Consider the following 24086-nt stretch of genomic DNA (forward strand, 5'->3'; position numbering starts at 1 on the left):
TGCTACGGTCGTAGGTTCGAATCCTGCCTGGGGCATGTATGTGTGTGATGTCCTTAGGTTAGTTAGGTTTAAGTAGTTCTAAGTCTAGAGGACTGATGACCTCAGATGTTAAGTCCCATAGTGCTTAGAACCATTTGAGTCGCAGGGCTGCACCAACGTCGTACAAAACCAGGTTCGTTTGCCCTCCCCATGAATCTAGCGTAAAATAAATTATTATTCTCTCAACTACGGCTTCAAGACAATTAGAAATTTAGTTTATGGTACTGTTTGTTTTTGTGTACGTACTCATTAGCTGCTTTTCGCACCGTCAGATCAAATGATCCAGTGGTCTCTTACAAGCAAACGAAGACCGTTGGTAGTAATTTTCTAGATATAGTGACAGCATATTGTGCGGTATACGAATGTGTCACCTTGTACGTATCCTTTCGCTGCACAAGAACCACCTTTGTTTCGCGTTCGACGAGAGTTCGCTCATAAGTTGATTTGATTGGCGTTGGCACCCTAGAACAAACATTCACAAATTAGCATCGTATGATCTATAAAAATACTATAGCAATTGATGTAAATGAATCAAGTACTTTTGTGCGTAACACCTGTTTGACCATTGTTAAACTAGAGCACAGACACGTAATAGACTATCACATCTATGGGAAGAAAATAAGAAAGCCATGGTTGCTATGAGGATCAGGACACACTTCGTGAAATTCCTGAAAATAGCACTCTGGGCGTCTTTCAAGAAAGCCACGCAGCCCGCGTGACGTCACCGTCCACCCCCCGCCGCACAGACGGAAGCCCACATGAACAGAAGGATCACAGAACTGTGGAAATCATGTCACTCACCGCCCCTCCTGCGAAATGCTTCCGACGACTCTAATGCGTTGCCGCCACCTGGACACTAGCGATGACGGCAAGCCATAATCGCAAAGGACCAGACGGACAAGCTGCAGTTCCCACAGATCTCTGGAGTCTGGGAGGAGGACAAGAGAGCCAAGCAGAAAAGCAGCTACAGGCCGACGTTCCAGAGCTACCTGCAGATCCCGCTGGACGCCGCCTTCAGGGACACACCCCCCCCCCCCACCACACCCCAGGAGTGGCCATGGCCGCTGCCGGCGCCACCCCCACCCCCTCCTCCTCCTCCTCCTCCTCACGCCATTGTCGTCGCTACCGCGGACACCCTCCAACACCCACAAAAGTAAATGTAGTTAAAGAAAGTACACAAGCGTCTCAACGCAGTTTTCCATGGAGAAGTATAACGTTTAAAGGTTTACAGTGTATTCTCTCTTATGAAAAATAGTGCAACCTACCAACTATATCGTCAAATCACAGAAAAACTAGTGTTTTATTACATCGTTTTCTGTGTGTCCAAATGTTTGTGAATTCCTATGGGACCAAACTGCTGAGGCCATCGGTTCCTAGATTTACCCTACTTAAACTAACTTATGCTAAGAACAACCCACACACCCATACACCCATGACCGGGGGAGGACTCAACGTCCGGCGGGAGGCGCCACGCAACCCGTGACATGGCGCCACTAACCGCGCGGCTTTTTGTGAGTCTTTTGTTCTATTTTGCCTAACAAAACAGTGTCTCCATAATAATGCGACAAAAATAGTTCGTCACAAAGCTTGTTTATTTAAATAGTATGTCAAAAATAAACCATCACTCTGAAATTCATATCATTTATCAGGTTATGTTTATTTACTTTGTTTTGTGACTCCTTGCGTGTTGTTAAGATTCCAGAAGAGTTCTCCACATGTAAAATATGATTTCCTCAATTTCAACTTTACTTTGTTAACTCCAGTATGTTATTTTTATATATATCTTTATTTTTTAAATATGTATGTCATAAGCAGAATGTAAAAACTACAAACATTTTTTAAAGAGATGACTTATGGCATCTAATTAGAATCAATTTTTTCACATATCAGCAACTACAGAAAGGCAATATTATCTAACTTATATCAACAAATATTTCCATGTCAAATCAGAAACAAAATTGCTGACAAAATTTAATGGAGCTTTGCTACAACCAACTAAAGGACTAGGAATAAAACAAACTTACAAAGCCATTGTAAGACAATTCGCAAGCAAATAAAACGCAGCAAACAACGAAGATGCTTGAACAAAGCAATTTTGTGAAAAACAAAACAAAGGACAATCGAAACAAAAAGACTTAATAAAAATACAGAAATTGCACACTTGAAACTTAAAGATATCATCATCTGTACAAATGTATTTGTTAATTTGTAAATTAAAGTGTGTTACGTTACAAAAAAGAAGTTCTCGCTTAGGGTGTAACAGGTACTGGGTTCGAAACACGGACGAGCCCACATTTTTGAACAGTTGTTGGAGACATGCGAAGTAGATGCTGAAATAAAGTAGGTTTGCGGTGAGCCTTCATCTCCAGAAAATTAGTTTCTTCTCGAAGGCATGGACTGTGAAAATCAACAATCTGAGTTAGCGAAGTCTTAAGTAGATAACCCAAATACATTCAAATAAAGTGTACGATAGCATAATGAATAATGACAAACACGAAACATTTCCTTGGTGGTTATCAACAACTCGTTTCTGTAATTATCTCTGGCCGAGAGAGACAAGATATCTAGTCTTACCGCCTTTTTTTGTGTGAATTTCCAGATGGCTTGCTGTAGCAGGAAATTGCTCCGAGTCTGACATCATATCTAATACAGCATCATCTGATCTCCGACGATAACAGGTATTGTACTGAGAATGGAGTAAGATATGCAACGAAGTACTTCTTGGAATATTTGCAACCAATAAAATTCTTCCTCACCTTCCACTTACCAGGCTTTAATGTAGAAAATATGTATGAGATTTCTACAGCCTCTACGAATCTACTCTTGCGATTTGGAAGACAGGAGGAGAAATAACTGGACACGTAATCCGGACGTGGCTGGAGACTCAACTAAAAATTAAGTCTACCAAGAAAAACCGGGACCCGCTTCAACCGCATCAGAACCAGGTACGCAGGCAGAAGAGCATCCCTTTATGAACGTAGTACCTTACACAACCCACAATGTGACTGTATCGCAATGGAACACGCATTAGACCACATTATTAATGAACGTCCAATAAGAATATTTCAAGGACTTCATGAAGGTCCCTCGAAAGTCTACTGTATAGTTAAGTTCCTCGCATGTAGGACTCTGATGAAAGTGTGATATGAGTAACCATTCTAAATGTGTATTTGCTGTTATCTTACATTCACTTGTTAATATTTTTGTATTTGTTTTGTGCCTCCTGTTTCTATAGCTCTCGAGACAAGAGCCCAAAAGTAAGTCAACGCTCTACCCGTTGAAGTGTGCGTATTTATCCCCAAACAGAACCCTGATACAGCGTTTGCGGAACATTGCCTTCACAAAAACCACAAATGCGTAATAGATGTAGAAGTCTTACATAGAGAAGAAAAGGGGAAAAACTCAGCCAGTTAGAAATTCTAGAAATTAGATGTGTACATTCCCACGCCTATTATTAAATGAGCAAATCCAATTCAATTCAATTATGCACCTCTTTTAGATATCACAACACCTGGATAGAATTAAAACTTTGGGCCCAGATCCTTGAGTAGATAAAAAGTCCTGCGGTGATGCATAACTATATTCCTAGGTATGTTTAGCCACGTTAGTATAATTGCTGGGTTGTGTAATTCCATACGTAATTTGTCAAAAAAAAAAAATAAGTCATGGAAGTAGTTTACATTAAGGGAACGATCGATCAGTTAACAAGTCGAGATGTTTATCCTTGTCTTAGCATCGAGTTTATCTTTGCTTTATCATCTTTGGAATCAGTAATGTACTTGACAATAGGCTTTTAACCTGAAACCTAGGTTGTGCGGTAATCATAATAAAATTTGCGAAACTGGGCAAAAAACAGTGTGTCTAGTTATATGTTCGAATCACGTAGGAAGCAGTCAATCTATATTAACAGTACGATCCTCCATGCCAGACAGACGGCGGTTGCAGATTGTAACGAACTATTTAAAAACCTTTAAGAAACAAGAACAGACCTGTAGTGTTTATTCAGCTATAAAAATGTACGACCCTGCCAGGATTCGAACCTGGAATCTTCTGATCCGTAGTCAGACGCGTTATCCATTGCGCCACAGGGCCTACGTCTTACATGTGTGTTGCAGAGTATATGATCAAGAACAAAGATTTACAGTACTCTGGGCGAACAACATTAGCTTACATTCCTTGTTTCGGAAAAATTTTATTTAACAAATATAATTACAAAGATGTATTTCAAAAAACATTTACAGAATTTCATTTGAAACTTAATACTCCATTTCGCAATAGCTTTGATATTTGGCTCATTTTTTTGTCAATTTACAAGAACGAACAGTGAGGCCGAATCGCGGTCTGTGGATCCCTGACCTACACCTTTAATAACGTTGTGATTTTTGTTATATACGTCTGAAGACAAGACGTGTTGCCGACGCAGTCCAAATATCTGTCGTCCAGCCTTTGGTTAACGGTATTGAGTGGTGTCAACTAAGAGGGAAAATAAGCATAGTTTTACACCTGTTTTTCCCACTTCGTCTAATATATGCATACATTTCCAGCGTTCTCATCAATGTGTGATGTATATTCAGATTCGTATCTGGACCTGCAGCCTACCCTTCTAGTTGTTGAAGGCACTGAAGAGTTGGTTAGACACAATGTATCAGAAGCAGAATTATGGTTATCTGAGAGTACGTGTACTGTCTTTGTATGAAGAAGACAAAAATACATGTAGCTGAACATTGAGTGTCGTATCATATTCGTTATAAAGTTAACAGACAAAAGTGAACACACAACAGGCTATTGGCCTTAGCGCTCTAAAAATTAAAAAAAAAAACACGAAATCAGTGGGTGCAGACAATGTAAAAAGATCGCGAAATCAACAAAGAAACGCAAGAACGATCAAGAGACGTGGAAAGAAGGAAAGCACCTAAAAATTCCCCAAGAAAATAACGAATTTCATGTAATAGAATTGCTCAACGACAGCACTACTTTCGCCATGTGGGAAGTCAAAATCAGAATATTGTTTACTACGCAAGAGCTGTGTGACACTGTGGATGGAACTGAGTACGTTTAAAAATGCGACTCGGAAGAGAGAAAAGAATAAATGGTAGCAACGGCATAGCAAGACGAAACAATGTTGATAACTGACAAGAAGGTAAAGCCACATGTGCTGTGAACTTCGAAGCCTGTGTACGATAAACTTAAAGCTATGTACAAGAGAGATGCTGCTCAAAGAAATCAATAGTTACTTTAAAAATTTTATAGTTCCATATTGGATAAAACTAAGCACATGGCTAGAAACTAACGTATGCCGCGCGGGATTACCCGTGCGGTCTCAGGCGCTGCAATCATGGACTGTGAGGCTGGTCGCGGAGGACGTTCGAGTCCTCCCTCGGGCATGGGTGTGTGTGTGTTTGTCCTTAGGATAATTCAGGTTAAGTGGTGTGTAAGCATAGCAGTTAAGTCCCGTTAGATTTCACACACATTTAAACTAACGTAAGTGCTTTACAGAATATAGCGTTTGAACAATCTTCTCATGTCAGAAAACATGTCAGACACTACGCTCATACCCAAAGTACTGTCTGTTTTGCCAGAAGAATTAAAACATTTCCTCCAGCATAGAATTTAACAACCAGTGGTGAGAGGCCTATGGGAAAACTCAGCTGCAGGGCTCGTGGTTAACATAAAGAGGAACGGTTGAAAGCTAACATCCAAGAAGTCTAAGAAGGAGTACTGTTATATATGCATGACAACTAATCACAGATAAAGAGAGTGCTACTTTAAAAACACAAAATTCAAGAACACACACTGAGGCCTTTCGAGCCCTCTCGTCTCTTCAAAAGGATAAACTGTAAAGCACAAGGTTATTTTAAGAACGAAAATACAAAAATAGCATTTTTTCACAAAGAAGAGAGAAAAAAGAAAGATACTGTATGTATTGCACATGAATGCAACAAAGGAAAGATTTCAGAAGAAGCTAATGAGAAAGAAGAGGAAGACATGGTTGATGAACATGTGCAGGTCCTACATCTCTTGAACTGGACAAAAAAACAAATGAGAGAATGTGATAGTGTTGTGATACTTGACAAACAAGGTGAATCAATGAAAATGGTTGTAACAGGAATCTCTGTGGATTAAAACTGAATTTTCAGGAGTGTTGTGAATGTCCTGAACTGAGTAGAAATCTGAATGCTATCACTGAAAAAGATTACACAGTTGTGTTTAATAAATATTCTGTTCCAATTTGTGAAGATAAAACGCTCATTCTAGAAGGACTAAAATATATATGAAGTTAACATTGAAAAAGAAATGCAATTGCTATTGACAGTAGAAAGAAAACTAAAATGGCATAGGAAGCTAGGTCACCCTGACATATAAGCTACTTCGTAGATAAAAAAAATGTGCAATGGAATTGGTAACAGTTTGTGCCTAGCAGAAAAGATGTGTGAAGCTTGTGTGAGAGCTCTGCTTACAAGAAAGCCATTTTCTACTGAGAGAGAAAGAGCAACTAGACGTCTGTGGATATATCCTCCCAATATTTACTGGATACAGACACTACGTGATAGATGGTTTCACTCATTTTTGTGTAACCCATTTTTCAAGATATAGGTTAGAGGCTCCAAGATTCAGAAGAATGTGTGTGCCAGAAGATGGAAATCTTTTCAATCCGAATGTGTCAAAGATAAGATGTTACGAAGGCGGTAAACACACCTGTCATTTTATGAATGTGTACGAAAGGAAAGGAATTGCGCTAGCCTGTAGTACTACTTATAGTTCTCAACACAATGTGAAAGCAGTGTCTAAATGAGTAAGGCAATATTTATGATCTGCAGTAGCAAGCTAAGGAAAGAGGAAAAGCGTTGTTCACAGCTACACGTTTAACAGGATGAAAGGTGGCTTTTATTTGTGACATACATTTCGCAGATTATTCTGCATATTTGGAGTAAATAAACCCATATAATGGTTAATTAGTCTTATTAGGTGGATTAGAAAGAGAGATACGTGATGATTAGACACATGTCAGAATAATACGGGCTTTGGTAATAATATTTAGTTGCATGCTGTAGATGTAAGCAAAGTGGATTTGCCAGTGGAGGCGGGGAGGCGAAGGCCGGTGAGCGCCGGAAGAGCATTGTGTAGGGGCCGGGGGTCCCGGGGGATGTGGCCACTGACCTGCAAGCATCAAAAGGAACGCCGCCGAGTGCCAGGTGTGTGTGTGTGAGAGAGAGAGAGAGAGAGAGAGAGAGAGAGAGAGAGAGGAAATGTCGAGCAGACAGAGAGCGTCCAACGTACGCGCTGGCGCCGCCCGGTCGCGCGCTGTTTTAGCGGCAAATGGGCTGAGCTCTGATTGGGCAGTTCATAAGAAAGTGCGGGAAACGCTGAGGGTCAACGCCCACTGTTTGGACAGAGAAAGTTTTGGATAGGTGGAGAAATTTTATCACTCCGCGAGGGAGATGGGGGAGGCCTTTGCAGCGTCGGGATTGGCTGATTAGAGTTTGGCGGCAGATACAGACACTACATGACAGATGGTTTCACTCATTTTTGTGTAACCCATTTTTCAAGATATAGGTTAGAGGCTCCAAGATTCAGAAGAATGTGTGTGCCAGAAGATGGAAATCTTTTCAATCTGAATGTGTCAAAGATAAGATGTTACGAAGTTCCCTGGTAGGTGGATTGGACGAGGTGGCCCAGTTAGGTGGCCTGCCCGATCTCCGGACCTTACACCGCTGGATTATTTTCTTTGGGGAGCAGTGAAGGATGCTGTTTACCAACATGACCCGACAACACCAGAGGACATGAAGCAACGCATTATTGATGCTCGTACAGCCATCAAAGAGGAAACAGTAGCACGAAGTAGGGCATCCTTCATCCGCAGAGTGACCTATGTATGCAAGCCAATGGGCATCACTTTGAGCATGAGATGTGAACACTATGTTTAGTATGTAGTGCTGGTATCACAGTGGAAGTTTCTACAAAGGGCCATTTTACCCAGTGATGTTAAGAAACATTTGTTTGCAACAATTTATCATTTAACGCATTAGATAAACATAACATTGATAATTATGTGATAAACTAATTGGTTAAACATGTTTATATTCATCTTCTATGTCCTACCTGAACTTCCCAAATCAAAACATTTTTACCTAAACAACGGTAAAACTTTTAGTCCACTTGCTCGTTTCACTAAAACCATCAACATGAATTTTACTATTACGAGTGAATGGTTAACTGTCACTTGCGCTAGATCTACAGTAAAGTTTTAACGTTGAACGGCATTACCTTTTTAGTAACGAATTAACGATAAGCGAAGACTAACGTTGCGGTAGACAGATATGTTACAGAACCGCATCACCCCCCTAGCCTATGGGATAAATACCTGCTGGAATGTACGACGTTAATGCAGGATGGCAGCAGACCGTATTATTCGTTTCGGACCACTTGATAAGTATGGAAGTGTGATTACGCATGTCAATCACATCGCGATTACGGGCAGCATGGGGTTCACGCCTGAGCCTCAGGACGTGCGCTAGCAGCGTATGTCGGGTGTTTCAAGCGTCAACTTCGCGTCTTAATATATCGGGATGTAATGGGAATATTGCGATGCAATCAACGCCATTGTGTATGTGCTTTGTCATGCTATGGATTGCTGAAGAAAAAATATAGGAGGTCCATTTAAAAAAACAAGTTTGTGTTAAAAAACACATATGCTTTCGTTTTAGAATGTTTCCAAATATGTACATTCATGGGCCCCAGCCCTACTTTGATACCGGTGAAAGTCGTTTTCCAACAGTTGTTATTGTTCCAGAGATATTTTGGGTGGACAAGATAGCTGGGACACCCTGTATATGCAAAAGTATACTAGTCCTGCCATTTACATTTTACAACATACATTTTTTATTACAGGGTAAGAACACCAGTTAATAAAGAGAGAAAGCAAGAGAATAAAGCAGTCCTTCAAGGCTTCAAAACCTAGCAAACCAACTGTTTCTGAAAACTCTACATTGCTGTACAGAAGCGTGACAGAAAGTCGAGTCCAGAACAGAATGTTTGGTATTCCGTTTTCTCGTTACATTCCTAGAAGCGATAATCTTAAGACTGAAATTCTGTGGTCTATGAAGTGCGGAAATTTGAATTACTCTTATAATGGTTATAATATGGTTGGGAGCAGGATACAGGGGCTGCTGGAGTGGAAGGCTGAGCAACAATTTGAGGATAGGCTATAAATTTTAATTTGTTGCGCAAGAAAAGTCATGCAAGGTACTGGTAACAACATATTGACATATAACTTGTTCAGTTTAAATGTATATCAGCCGATTTAACAGGAATCATCAGGTTATCTAACATCAAACACTCTGCAGATATGAGATTTAAATCTTTCCCAAAATTGTAATGCTTGTAAAATGTTATTACGAAACACAGAAAATTACCAAACTGGTCGCTGTATTTAAGCCTTACATAACCTAATGGGCACAATGGCTTACAGGAAATAATTTCACAGACTTATAGCAATATCTGCCCACTACAACACTGTCTTACGTAACCTTGTGTGCCACAATGATTCACAGAACCAACTCATAGTTAAATGGTAAATATTACCCACAATGGCGCTTGCGCTATAATCTTACATAGCACACGGGTTTACCAAGAAAATGCAATTAATGCCAAGTACAGTGTGATCCAGAATAACGAGGGCCCTACCACTCAAACTACTCAGAATCAGTAATGAACTGTTTTACAAGGCAAGCACATTCAGTTCAGACAAGTTAACAAGACGGTGCCTCCATTTGAATTTTACCACAGAAATTCAGCAATAGTCGTGGGCCAACAGGTAAACAGTAGTGTCACAGTAGACTTAAACTTTACTTAACTAGCGTGACAATTTGGGCGTCCCTTAGCTGACAAGTTCAGTAACGAACTGAAATGCAATTTGGAGACACTCAAGTAAGGGTATTGTCCAACGCTTCATCAACAATTTAAGCAAACACGCCCACATATTCACTCCAAATCATACGTAAATCAACCAGCGCAGAAGTCAGTATTTCGACATGCGACGTGGGAACACTCACTGCTCAGCTGCGATAGCCAGAATACGACGGAAAGAAGTCTCGTTGTAACTCCACCAGATGAAGATGCACCAAACTAACAACTCACCTTTAACAATATGAATCCAAATGCCGCTAATAAGGTAATGGCCAGAACAACACCAGACCATAGCCACAGCGTGAGGAACGTTGAACTCGTAAACAGAACGAACGACAGCGAGTCACTGCAGCACCTCCAGTTCGGCTGCTCGGCCGGCCCCAATGCAACTAACTGCCACACTCACACCACTTGCCGACGCGACTTCCACGGTCTTCCGGCGTCGCTCCGCCAAGGCCCGCTCCGCTCCGCTCCTCCCTCCCTCCAGACACTCTTTCGGCTTCCCGCATGGAATCCCAGAGGGCGCACCAACGCGCGCACCGCATAGCGAATCGAAAGAGATCGAACACACTACAACGGAACAATCAAATCGGGCAGAAGCACACGGCACAAGTTATACTACTATTAATGAACTTTTTTCTAATGTGTTTCATGATAGCCAAATTGAGTAAAACTTTTCTTACAGTGAGAAAACGTGTGCGTAATTATGTTATTTCGAGACAGCTCCCCATTTTCTGCAGATTTTGCTTCAGTATGTTAAGAAAGTAATTCATATTGTTTGACGAGACCTTTAATTCTTCAATCCAAACTACGCCAATGGATATTTACTTGCGATAGTGGCTCATTGAAGAAATGGTTTAATGTTGAGGCAACGTATTCTTGTATTTTTAAGATTATGTATTTTATGTGAAAAATTATTTGTTGAATCCTACAGTTTATGAAATTGCAATTGTTTTACTTCTTTAAGGTTTTTATCTACAATGTGAATACATGTAAGCAGTGACTCCCTAAAAAACATGTTTATGAGCTCCTAAAAAATTCAATTTTTTTCTAAATAGTAGAGTATAAACCATGGATAAGACTGCAACCAGGAAAACAAGCAGAAGGCGAATTATTTGAGAATCTGTCGTATGAAGAATACAATAAAAATTCATTTAGTTGTATAGTGTGTATCTTAAAATATCGATAATCAAGTGAAAACACAAAAGTCATGTTTACAGTCTCACAGTCATCTACAATATTCAAAAAACGATATTGTTTACTCACAAAATGAGACACTCAAGTCACAAGCATTATTTCATTCACAAATATGATGGCGATTTTGTCGTCGTACATTTGAACAACACTGGTTAGGTTCATGAGGTTTCGTATAGACTTGATACAACATACAAATTTCAGAAAATGTGCAGCATAATTCAGGTAAACAATGAGTTAATGACGGAACAGTTCACAGGTGAACGGCCAGATGTTAAGTGTCCAAAAGCATAATGTTTCTAGAAGTGGCCACGTTGCCCCCATCACGTGCACTAATTAAGCGACTGCTTAGGGGCCATGGTGGCGCTTTTATCTCTTCGCCCCATCCATCCGATCTACCGCTCTGCCCGCTGTTCCTGCCCAGCATCTCCTCTCCTCCCACTCCCCTTCCCTCCTTCCTCACACTGACACGATGCTCCGTATTCCGTTCGTGCCCCAGTACACGTGCGGGTGACATCTCTGCTGTTGCTGCTGCTTCCTTGGTAAGACCTGAGAACCCGCAATTAAACTGATTAATGAAATGGAGCAGGTAGCCCACAACGAGCTGACTTCAGGGATACGCAGAACAGTAGCAGCAACGCCACCAGGTTGCATACCTGGAGTGTAAGCGGGAGGGGTGGGGCAGGAGACACTGGAGTAGCCGGGAGATAAAAGCGCCACGCTTGCCCCTAAACAGTCAATTCGTCAGTGCACCTCACAATGGCAACGTGGCTGCTTGTCGATATATTATGCCCGTTAGACACTGAAAGTCAGCCGCTCATCCGTGACCTATTTCGTCATGAGGTACGCCGGGAGAAGCTGAACACATTAAGTTAGTAAATTAGAGTTCCATTAATGTCTTTTTGCCTAGTTAACTACATCAACATGTCAGATAAGCACTACTTTTTGGAAGCGTTAACTGCTTAAAATAGCATATTTCATTTCTTCAAATAAATAAATAGACGTCTAGATTGCGCATATTTTTTTATTACATGAAACCATCTTTCAATCTGTGGAGATAAAAAAAAAATAAAATGACTAACCCTCATGTAACCTACGATGCACGACCAAAGGCACCAGAACATAACTGAGCAAGTCGATTCTAAGACTAACCCATCGGTTCCTGCAACCAATATACACGATATGTTGCAGAATAATAGAATAGTGTAGTAGCATTCACGTAGTTAATAGAAACCCGCAAGGGAGATGCCGTTATGTGGCGCGAGTGCTTCAAATCAAACACCTGCATTAAGTCCGGTACATTTGTTCAGTATGATTAAAAATGCTAAGAGACTTTAGTGATAAAAATAAAAATGTTGAAACCGTATATTGAGGGAATCTGTTACGATAGACACACACTATGTATCTTAATATAATACACTACTGGCCATTAAAATTGCTACACCAAGAAGAAATTGCAGATGATTAACAGGTATTCATTGGACAAATATAAAATACTATAATTGACATGTGATTACATTTTCACGCAATTTGGGTGCATGGACCCTGAGAAATCAGTACCCAGAACAACCACCTCTGACCGTAATAACGGCCGTGATACGCCTAGGCATTGAGTCAAACAGAGCTCGGATGGCGTGTACAGGTACAGCTGCCCATGCAGCTTCAACACGATACCACAGTTCATCAAGAGTAGTGACTGGCGTATTGTGACGAGCCAGTTGTCGGCCACCATTGACCAGACATTTTCAATTGGAGAGAGATCTGGAGAACTGGCCAGGGCAGCAGTCGACCATTTTCTGTACTCAGAAAGGCCCGTACAGGACCTGCAACATGCGGTCGTGCAGTATCCTGCTGAAATGTGGGGTTTCGCAGGGATCGAATGAAGGGTAGAGCCACGGGTCGTAACACATCTGAAATGTGTAGCGTCCACTGTTCAAAGTGCCGTCAACGCGAACAACAGGTGACCGAGATGTGTATCCAATGGCACCCCATACCATCACGCCGGGTGATACGCCACTATGGCGATGACAAATACACGCTTCCAATGTGCGTTCACCGCGATGTCGCCAAACACGGATGCGACCATCATGATGCTGTAAACAGAACCTGGATTAATCCGAAAAAACGACGTTTTTCCATTCGTGCACCCAGGTTCGTCGTTGAGTACACCATCGCAAGCGCTCCTGTCTCTGATTCAGTGTCAAGGGTAACCGCAGCCATGGTCTCCGAGCTAATAGTCCGTGCTGTTGCAAACGACGTCGAACTGTTCGTGCAGATGGTTCTCGTCTTGCAAACGTCCCCATCTGTTGACCCAGGGATCGAGACGTGGCTGCACGATCCGTTACAGCCATGCGGATAAGATGCCTGTCATCTCGACTGCTAGTGATGCGAGGCCGTTCGTATCCAGCATGGCGTTCCGTATTACCCTCCTGAACCCACCGATTCCATATTCTGCTAACAGTAATTGGATCTTGACCAGCGCGAGCAGCAACGTCGCGATACGATAAACAGCAATCCCGATAAGCTACAATCCGACCTTTATCAAAGTCGGAAACGTGATGGTACGCATTTCTCCTCCTTACACGTGGCATCACAACAACTTTTCACCAGGCAACGGCGGTTAACTGCTGTTTGTGTACGAGAAATCGGTTGGAAACTTTCCTCATGTCAGCACGTTGTAGGTGTCGCCACCGGCGCCAACCTTGTGTGAATGCTCTGAAAAGCTAATCATTTGCATATCACAGCATCATCTTCGTGGTGTAGCAATTTTAATGGACAGTAGTGTAAAAGCTTCAAGAATACTGAAACGTGTGTCCTTGACTATAAAACCGAGACGGTCACAAAAAATACATGATCAGTACTCCAGACGGTGTCAAGATCTCGGAGTTACCATTGGTCGTAGCCGTGCCGGCACGCTCCCTGCCATGACCGCTTCTTGCACAGTGATGATTTCGTTTTACAGTCTTGTATCGCGATCCAGAAATAGCCTACCAGCTGCTGCCGTGGACAGAGGGCCGCACTGTACACCACTCCGCCACCCCTAGCGTACCCGATCACGGCACACGTTTCCGCTGTCCCGTCAACAGTCCGTCCTCCCCTCCCGGGCACCTTCGAAATACATGCAGTCTACGTGTACAATGAAATTTGTTTCCTGCAAACTTCTTTCTTTCCTCACTCCTTCTGTTCTGACGAGTAATCATTTCTTGCTTTGTCGTATGTTCCATTTCTGTAGCGATTCAGTCGCAAATTGTGCGAGCGTGTGTTCTCACGGGCGCGCACGCGCACGCATATACGCGCACAATATATACGTTAACTTCAAAACCAGGCTCAGATTAACGCGTGATGCTGATCGCCCAGCGTGTCATCCCCTGCCAAATGGCGCAATTTCGATACGGTATGGAGTGACATGGGATCAACAAGCGGATCTTCCAGCACGACATCGGCTTCCCAATCCCAGAAGCCACCCGTTCCACTTGATACAAGTTAGTCCCCAACTGCCCTCACAAGACTGACTGCACACATCAAACGTCGAGGTGCAATTTTGCAGAAAAAAGCTCTCTATGAATGTCCGCAACAACGCGACACAGCGTCGAAGCTATAGTTGTCAACGCCTGCTAGCCCACTCCTTCGTCTGGAAATATGCTTTTGTCTGCTGGCGGAGTGCAAGAGGATCCTCTAGATGGTTCTGACAGCATTCAGGAAGTTAGATGATGTCGAATGCCTCTACACCCAAGGTCAGATCCAGGCTTCAGTCTGGGAAAGGGGGGTCACAAATTATTCGTGGTTTACGGTGATTTTCAAAATCTTTTACCATTGACATCTTTTTTGGGACATTGTGGGAGGAGAAAAGAGAATGAAAGTAACTTCTGCACCTCGTCAAGAATTTTTCAGAATTATTTTGTTACATTATAATTGGCCATGGTGGTCTAGAGGCCCTGGACAACCCCAGTTCAATCTCAGATAGGGGTGGGGACTTTTATCGTTCCAGGCCCTCCTTGATGATCCCAGTCCCACTCAGCCTGTTATCAAATGAGTGCTGGGGATCTTCCCCGGGGATGAAAGCCTGCCAGCGACCCTCTCACTTCCAGCGCCGCGGCAAACAAAGGCTGCACTCCACATGCAGTCAGACCACAGGACTTGCAAATACACGTATCGTCAGAGGAAAAACTCAAGGCATTCCTCCTTATTCTTAGCAAATCACACGATGACTGCATCAGTATCACCATCCCGGTTGATATGAAGCAAAGCAAGACCAGTGAGTCGTTCTTCCCCTACAGCTGCTCCACACCAACTCTTGAGGAGACGAAGGATTGAGAAAGTACCTTCTGCTAACAGGCAACATGCCTAGAATTTTTAGAATCGTCCCTAAGTAAGGATTCGGGACGTTGTCGCACATCTAGGTGATAATGAGCAGAGTGTCCAGAATTTTAAGACCAGCCTCCACATGGCGCTCCCATCTAGCAGCTTACAGCCTGAATTTCTGAACTACAAAGACGACACGAGTACCGAAAAGCTGCTTGTACATTTCCCATGTTTCTTCCACACTTACAGTATCTTCTCCGTTATAAAATTTATGCGGCGGAAAAATCCTTCAATTGAAAATATTCTCCACGTCAGGACAGCCTCTTCTCAAGATCAAGTTTGACGCTCTCTAAGAGGGAAGATGCACAAGGCCCTTCATAGGTATTTTTCGGTGGACTGAGCAACCAAATATTTAGGTATGTCTGTTAAGAAACCATACACTGTGCTTTCCTTTCCACATTCAATTTCTCAGTGATTTCTTAAGTATCGAAGAGCGGCTGATGGAAAACAAAATCCACATTTTGTCGCTTCCCACTATTGTTTTTAAATCTATAGTCACTGGTTGACGAAAACGGCTAAGCGACAAAGTTATCCATATAGTACGAAAAAAACGAACACTGGACAAAATGAAAAGATAATTTGCGCCCTAATAGGCAAAAAAGGACAAAAAACGATTAGTATATTCCACAATTTTTTCTAATATGTCATCCAAGTAGAAGGCCAAGAGAACAAATTCGGGACTGTGTAAGACCTGTCGAAGGTACTGTTCTTCGAACGTCGTTATACTGTCGCGTCACATTGAAATCTTCTAGGGGACATTTTTCTCAGTTACTTGTCACGAAACTGCTGAAATCCTTCATGTCTCTGCACCCAAAATGTCTCACATATTCGCTGCATTGCTACTCCATTGAGAGCTTCTTCAAAGACAGCATGTCTTTGTGCACAGGTATTAGAAAATGTTACAGTCTTCTTTAGTGTTGCAATGCGTTGCGACAGATAGTGACCTTGGAAAGATTTGCAAGACAATTGTTCAATAAATGATTGCAACAAGAGCAATATTTTGCGTGAATGGCTGTCTTGGTGAGCTCCTGAATGACACCCTTTGACAAAGAAACCGTAACGGAACAGCTGTCAGTGCTAACACCCACATGCATCTTGAGAACGATATTAAATTTCTCGTACAGTTCTTTAACATACGAACAAGAGCGAATTCTATTAAACAACGAATTTCATTTGTATCTCCGGAACATATTTCTCATACACATATGTAAAAAATAAAGGTGGTTTAGTGAAATATAATGAAAAAATTTGCTTCTCTAACTACAGATAAAATCCTGTCCTGAAGTTCTTTTTCTATACGTCAAAGAGTCTATTTTTTGTGGTTTTGCTTATGCGTAGGGTATTGGAAACATTATCGTTAAATAGCGACGAAAATTTGAATCACCCGGATCAACTACCAAGTGCAAAAACAGCTCTGATATTCCCATCACTGTTACAAGATTGTCTACCTCACGATCAGAAGCATTAGTTTCTATGTAACAATTGCGTTGGTTCAAATTTACGTCATGTCTGTGGCCACGTAAAGCAATATTTTGACGGTCAGAGAAAATTATACTATTGATAATTTATCGCTACCTTTTTCGAATCTTCTGAAGTTGAGCATGTCTTTGTAAATAAATCTGGTTAGCGACTTCAATTCCAGTATGATGAAAACAAGGAAATTTCCTGTGCGCTTCAAGAACCTGTCGATTTTGCTCCGCTGATGAGGCAAAATCATCGAAAGTCTTCGAAAGTTCTTTGGCATTTCACTTTAGAAGAGTATTCGTTTAAAATATTTGCAGAAATCTCCTTTAATCCTCGTGTGACAAATAACCAGTGGGCTTTTTCGGAATGTGATCTCTGAGCATATTTCTTTTTATTTCTCCCTTTTTTGTAGGGACACAGTAGGAATTCATAACCTGTAGCTTTAGCTACACAACCTTAGTGAAGCAGTCTGTATGAGACTGACGTATTTGACAATACGAAAAAGTGGAACCGTTGTTCGCACAGTACTTTCTGGCAAATATTGAAACATCTACCTTTCTGTAACATTTATTACTGACAGTGAACCAGTGCAGTAATAATTTACATACTATTTCAAACGTTATTAAAATTCGTATTTCAATTTGCATATGACACAAATACATACAGTGTTACTCACAGGTGAAATTTCAAGGTTGATAGTACAACATTCGACAACGTTTACGGTAAATACTGTAAAATATTGCGATGTGCCGGAGCGAGCAGTGTATTTAACACTAAATTCTTCTAGAATCTACATATGTAAATGATGCTCTAAGCCCACCCTATTCTAACTCCGACTTTTGCGATTGCACATGGATTAAGAAGAAACGCGAACTGACTGTAATCGACCCTGCTAGTGGAGTAGAAAAGATTTTGGCACCTGCAATAATTTAATTTGATAGAAATTAATTAAGTAAAGGAAAGTTTCATTAACGTAGTGGGAAATGAAAGGGTTGCTCTACCGATTAACAGAATGAAAGTTCTGTCCAAAATAACAATTTGATTTATTATGACTAAACTCAAAATAATAAACAAAACACATGAAACATTTACAATACATCAAACTGGATCAAATTTGATACTCAAATAAATGCTGTGAAGGTGAAGTTGTCCATAAACTAGATTGTGACATTTATAACGAAGTGGTATGTGGAACCGATTCCTTGCAACTCAAATCTTAAGATAAACACACAGCGAACCCAACAGTAATTGCTGCTACAGTAGTGAGAACTCAGGCAATGAACACCCAAGACAGAACAAAGTTAGAAAAGACGAACAAGCGCGCTCTGCTGAGCTCTGATTATGTTGTTGTTGTTGTTGTCTTCAGTCCTGAGACTGGTTTGATGCAGCTCTCCATGCTACTTTATCCTGTGCAAGCTGCTTCATCTCCCAGTATCTACTGCAACCTACATCCTTCTGAATCTGCTTGGTCTCCCTCTACGATTTATACCCTCCACGCTGCCCTCCAATGCTAAATTTGCGATCCCTTGATGCCTCAGAACATGTACTAACAATCGATCCCTTCTCCTAGTCAAGTTGTGCCACAAACTTCTCCCCAATTCTATTCAATGCCTCCTCATTAGTTATGTGATCTACTCATCTAATCTTCAGCATTCTTCTGTAGCACCACATTTCGAAAGCTTCTATTCTCTTCTTGTCCAAACTATTTATCGTCCATGTTTCACTTCCATACATGGCTAAACTCCATACAAATACTTTCAGGAACAACTTCCTGACACTTAAATCTATACTCGATGTTAACAAATTTCTCTTCTTCAGAAACGCTTTCCTTGCCATTGCCAGTCTACATTTGATATCCTCTCTACTTCGACCATCATCAGTTATTTTGCTCCCCAAATAGCAAAACTCCTTTACTACTTTAAGTGTCTCATTTCCTAATCTAATTCCCTCAACATCACCCGATTTAATTCGACTACATCCCATTATCCTCGTTTTGCTTTTGTTGATGTTCATCTTCAATCCTCCTTTCAAGACACTATCCATTCCGTGCAACTGCTCTTCTAAGTCCTTTGCTGTCTCTGACAGAATTACAATGTCATCATCGAACCTCAAAGTTTTTATTTCTTCTGCATGGATTTTCATACCTACTGCGAATTTATCTTTTGTTTCCTTTACTGCTTGCTCAATATACAGATTGAATAACATCTGGGAGAGGCTACAACCCTGTCTCACTCCCTTCCCAACCGCTGCTTTCCTTTCATGCCCCTCGACTCATAACTGCCATCTGGTTTCTGTACAAATTGTAAATAGCCTTTCGCTCCCTGTATTTTACCCCTGCCCCCTTTAAAAACTTATGACGACTGAATTGGCTTCACGGGGCTAAGTAAATTTGGTAACATTGCGTAAGGTGGTCTAGGCGGTATCTCTCGTGAATGATGCATTCGATGTAAATGTAATATAAATTCTTAAAAACCTAACTTTGTAAGAGTTTAGTGTTCCTAAAGTAAATACTGTTGTAACGCAAAAGGAAATTAAAAGCAGAACTGCAATATCATAGCCATCCTTCTCCAAGCCAAACAATATTACGCGTTTTGCAGATATTGATTTTAATGCGTCAATAACTGTAGGCGTCGTTCAGGGAATATCACTTCAGAAGTGTGCACCTGCATTACTCAGTTTTGCTTGCTGGAAGTCCCGCACACAGGGCAGGATTATTTTCCGAGGGCGGGGTGCGGGTGGGGGGCGGAAGAGCAGATCAGACAAGCTAAATGGAGAGTGGAGAGAAAGGAAATTAATTGGTTTAAACTTGTCCTTGGGTTATCTATTTTCAACTATATGGAAATCATTATGCAAACACAGATTTAGTTATTTTATGAACCTGTTCACCACGTACCTTGCGTTAAAAGAGCTGAAGCCTCATATAGTTTCCTGAAAAGAGGGCAGGGCGCGGTACCATAGCGCCGCCGCCCCCTACCCCCTCTCCCCCTCCCATGCATGCGGGTCGCCTTGTACGTACTACATTATCCCCTGTCTTTTGTAGCCTGACTAGGGACAGTTTCGGTTCGTACATAAAATGATACCCATTCTTGGCGTAATTATTTTAGGCCGAATAGGCAGAATTAGAATCCCACTACCATACCTTCGTCGGCAGTACCAAGGCACGAAAATACAGTAGGGAGTAGAGAAAAGAAACAATACTGGCTTCCAAACAGAATCATATCGATTTACACGGACACGAATGTAGGCTCCAAAGGGAAAACATCAGTCTAATTGTTTCACAGTTGACTTCTTGGGAAATCATGCGTTGATAAAGACTTCACTCTGCTCGAAACCAGATAACTTCATATCACTGCAACTCGTTATCAGGATCAGTTAACATTTGAGCGGACGTTAGCTGCCTCTACGGACCCGGTAATCTACTTACATCTGCTAACGTCTTTAGAAAACTTCCACAGCGTGGCTCGTTGTTCTAGACTTAAGATTCTCGCTTCAGGTGGGAGAGGTCCCGGTTCAGATCCCGGACGAGACGTGCATTTTGCTCCGATGACAGATTTATAGTTACAGAAAATCGTGACTGTCACTTTTAACATGGCATAAAAATCTGTTTTTATATTCTGTAATCGGATATCGTCCGTTTGATGGGTGAAATGCAGTAGCGCACATATGGGCCAGGACTGTCTATCAGCTTAGATTAGCATTAATCTTATATCTTATCACTGGCGTAAACTCACTGTTGGCGGGAAAAGGAATTTCAGCCATCGTCATCAATTGCTAGAACGGCCTCACTGTGACTAACCATGGCATGCCAGGTGCTGCATATGAGAATTGGACGTGTCATTTACATATGCGGCCTACCAACATACGACAGCGTGGACAAACTTTAATTTACAATATCTCTCTAATTTCGTTCATAAATGATATGAATAAGACGTTATGGATTGAATTATTGCCGTAACAACATCCAGTCATCGCATGAATGAGACAATCTTGCAATCAATCTCATTTTCAACTCCGTAAGTTAAAGTCGATGTGGAAGCTGTTTGCTGAACCACTTATTTCTCCGCTGTAAACAATAACATCGAAAATGTTTCGTGAAATGTCTAGTCTTTGGCGTTCCGTACCGTAGGCGAGCAAGATGGAAGAAAAAAGTAGACCACGATACGCAACTTATTGAAAGCACAGCACTCAGTGCAAATGTATCTCGTGTAGCGAATCTTTGACTCGTCGGTATTTCTCCTTTCCATTAGCCTTGACGTGCTCTACTGAATCAGAACACGGCGCTGCCTTACAGAGACACGCACCGCAGTCCGTTGTATCGCAGCCAACAGCCACACGCCTGGGCGCCTCCTGCACGAAGTATGTCACTCTCTCCACGTTTCGTCGTGTCTCACAAGTGGAAGACGGTACGTTCGTGGCTCGTTGGTCTAGGGGTATGATTCTCGCTTAGGGTGCGAGAGGTCCCGGGTTCAAATCCCGGACGAGCTCATGTTTTTTGCTTTAATCCTCCCCTATCAAGAGCTGAAGAGGATGTGCAACGTGTGCGGAAAACTGGGGCCTGCCTCGTCTCTCAGAGACTTCACAGGCAAAACTAATTTCTGGAGTGTTGGAAAGAAACGTTTCAAATTAAAGACAGATCAACGCCACTCTCAGTAGTAAGCACAGAACACAATGTCGTTTTGTTGTAGCTGCAGTTTTAAAGACTTTTCACATGGTCGGTGGCTCCAAAGTAACTGTCGAATGACGTACGTTTAAATATTTCGGTACCAAGTTATGCAGAAACGGTAACTAAATACATATTCAAAGAAATGCTAGCAATATTTTTCGTTTTTTATAGGTGAATTTCTTTAAAACACCATCTATAATGGTGACGTTAGCCCAAGTATTCGCATTAATATTGTAATTACCTTGTAACAACTGAGTACATCCCCAGACTGAAATTTTTACTCTGCAGCGGAGTGTGCGCTTTTATGAAACTTCCTGGCAGATTAAAATTGTGTACCACCAAGAGTCGAACTCAGGACCTTTGCTGTTATTCAGAGCGGCACACTGTTTTAATCTGCCAGGACATTTCAATTATATATCAAAATTTCAAATGCCTTTAACGTTAAATCTAACAAAAAATATTTGTGCAAAGACATTTTAAAAAGGAACAAATATAAATTGGAAGGCAGACTGGTTCTCAATCAGTTAAAAGGGTAACGAAACAAAGTTACTTTTCGACGTGTAGAAAGGCACTGTTTAGCCTCTATCTCGGAGCAAACGGAGTTTTTTAGCGCCAAAGCGACGTATTGTACTATTACTAATTCTACTACATACTAAGGTCTCCTCCTTTCAGTCAAGTTGCACCCGTCTGCTTAAATACTGCAGTAATACGCGATACCTGGTGTAATTAAATGACCATTCAGTGGCAGCTGCGACCGAAAGGGTAGGAGATATACTGTATGAACAGGCTCTAACAGCACTGCAACAGGTATGTGAAAAGCAACGTCTGACAATGCAGCTCACTCTCGTAATAATGCAATATTAAGTTGTACTCACAAGACCTTACCTACACTCAACGACGTAAACTGTGTGACTTGAAATAATCGTCTGTACTAACACAATGACGTCACATAAGATTTCATATTCAGCTTCTCACGCTATAAATCACACTACAGCTCGCTACATCACTATGTACGAAAGTAGAGGCACTAACACTTCTCGTGAAATAATGGGGTTAGTGGTAGCTACCTGGATATTAATTACAATAACGCATCTATCAGTTCACTAGGTTCGAAAGGTAAAACTACCACCAAAGCTAGTATCAATCACCAGAAAAATACTAAATGCGAGAGTCTACGGGGAGTAGGAATGATACATTTACTTTGTTGGTAGTGGGGGAGCGAGTGTGGTAATTACGGCGATAATCGCTCGCACTCCCGTTACTTACTATGAATACTTCTCGCAGATTACAAACAACGCGTGTAGTATAGAGCGCATACTACAAAGGAATGATCTGGCAAAGATACAGAAGTTGTTGCTACGGTAGGGCAGCGATATTATTTACCAATAACAAAAAAAAATGGGTCAAATGGCTCTGAGCACTATGGGATTTAACTTCTGTGGTCATCAGTCCCCTAAAACTTAGAACTACTTAAACCTAACTAACATAAGGACATCACACACATCCACACCGTAGCGGTCTCGCGGTTCCAGACTGGAGCGCCTAGAACCGCTCGGTCATTCCGGCCGGCACCAATAACAGAAACCTATAGTGAAGCTTGCCCTGTGTACACTGACAACACAACTAAACACTTTCTCAACAACGTTGGTACCAGAACGAAGCCTTTGTATATAACTGATGAATAAATCTTGTGGATCAGTTGCCTCTTTTAGTTGCTCCTATTTTAAAGCTTCAACGAATGATAGTATATACAAGCAATCAGTGGAATGTTATAAATTTTTATGTAAATTGAAGAATACGTGCACATGGGAAGGACGTAATTTAATACTGTATCATTTTCAGTCAACAGTAACCTCTATAGGTAGCGCCAGCTACAACAATACTTTGAGACTCTTGAAATTTTATCTACTTTGTAAATCTCAACCTTTCAGAATTAAATAGGATAACTTTTCATTTATAATTAATCACTTTTCGTTAAAATGTAAACTTGCTATAAATTATTAAAAATTATCTTCCTTTTCGTTGCAAGTCATTAACTGAAACATCTTATTGCTTATCTTCAGGGTTTTAATTTGTTTCAACTATGCTTTTACCAATATGAACTTTGAATTTACTTCGGTACGAAAAGACATACTCCAGATATTAGTCTGCTTTGAAATAAACTTTTTAATATTTTTCTTGTAATACTTCAGGGATAAAGGGTAAGTAGGGTATCGCCTTTTTCACTTTAAAGCAGTTCTTTATTTCTTGCAATTAATTCGTTTACAGGTACAAGTAAATGTTTTACTTTACGTGTGCTGGTGCTCTATTCAAAACCCCACTAAGTGGAAACACATTTAAAAAAATAAAACAAAAACCTGAGTGTCACCGCCACTTTTCAACTACATGAACTTTAAATAATCGAAGTTCAACCACTTAAGGCGTTGACTTCCACGACCCACTATAATTTGAAACTCAA

General features: G+C 41.3%; 2 non-coding genes across 2 annotated transcripts; one reads left to right on the forward strand and one right to left on the reverse strand.

Moving 5' to 3' along the window:
* Positions 1 to 4058: 4058 nt before the first annotated feature.
* On the reverse strand, positions 4059 to 4131 carry Trnar-acg (transfer RNA arginine (anticodon ACG)). Its single transcript has one exon. It is a non-coding gene; the product is annotated as a tRNA-Arg (tRNA).
* Positions 4132 to 21378: 17247 nt separating this feature from the next.
* Trnap-agg (transfer RNA proline (anticodon AGG)) lies at positions 21379 to 21451 on the forward strand. Its single transcript has one exon. It is a non-coding gene; the product is annotated as a tRNA-Pro (tRNA).
* The last annotated feature ends 2635 nt before the right edge of the window (positions 21452 to 24086 follow it).

This window comes from Schistocerca cancellata, chromosome 2, assembly GCF_023864275.1.
Source record: "Schistocerca cancellata isolate TAMUIC-IGC-003103 chromosome 2, iqSchCanc2.1, whole genome shotgun sequence".
Taxonomy (NCBI): Eukaryota; Metazoa; Arthropoda; class Insecta; order Orthoptera; family Acrididae; genus Schistocerca; species Schistocerca cancellata.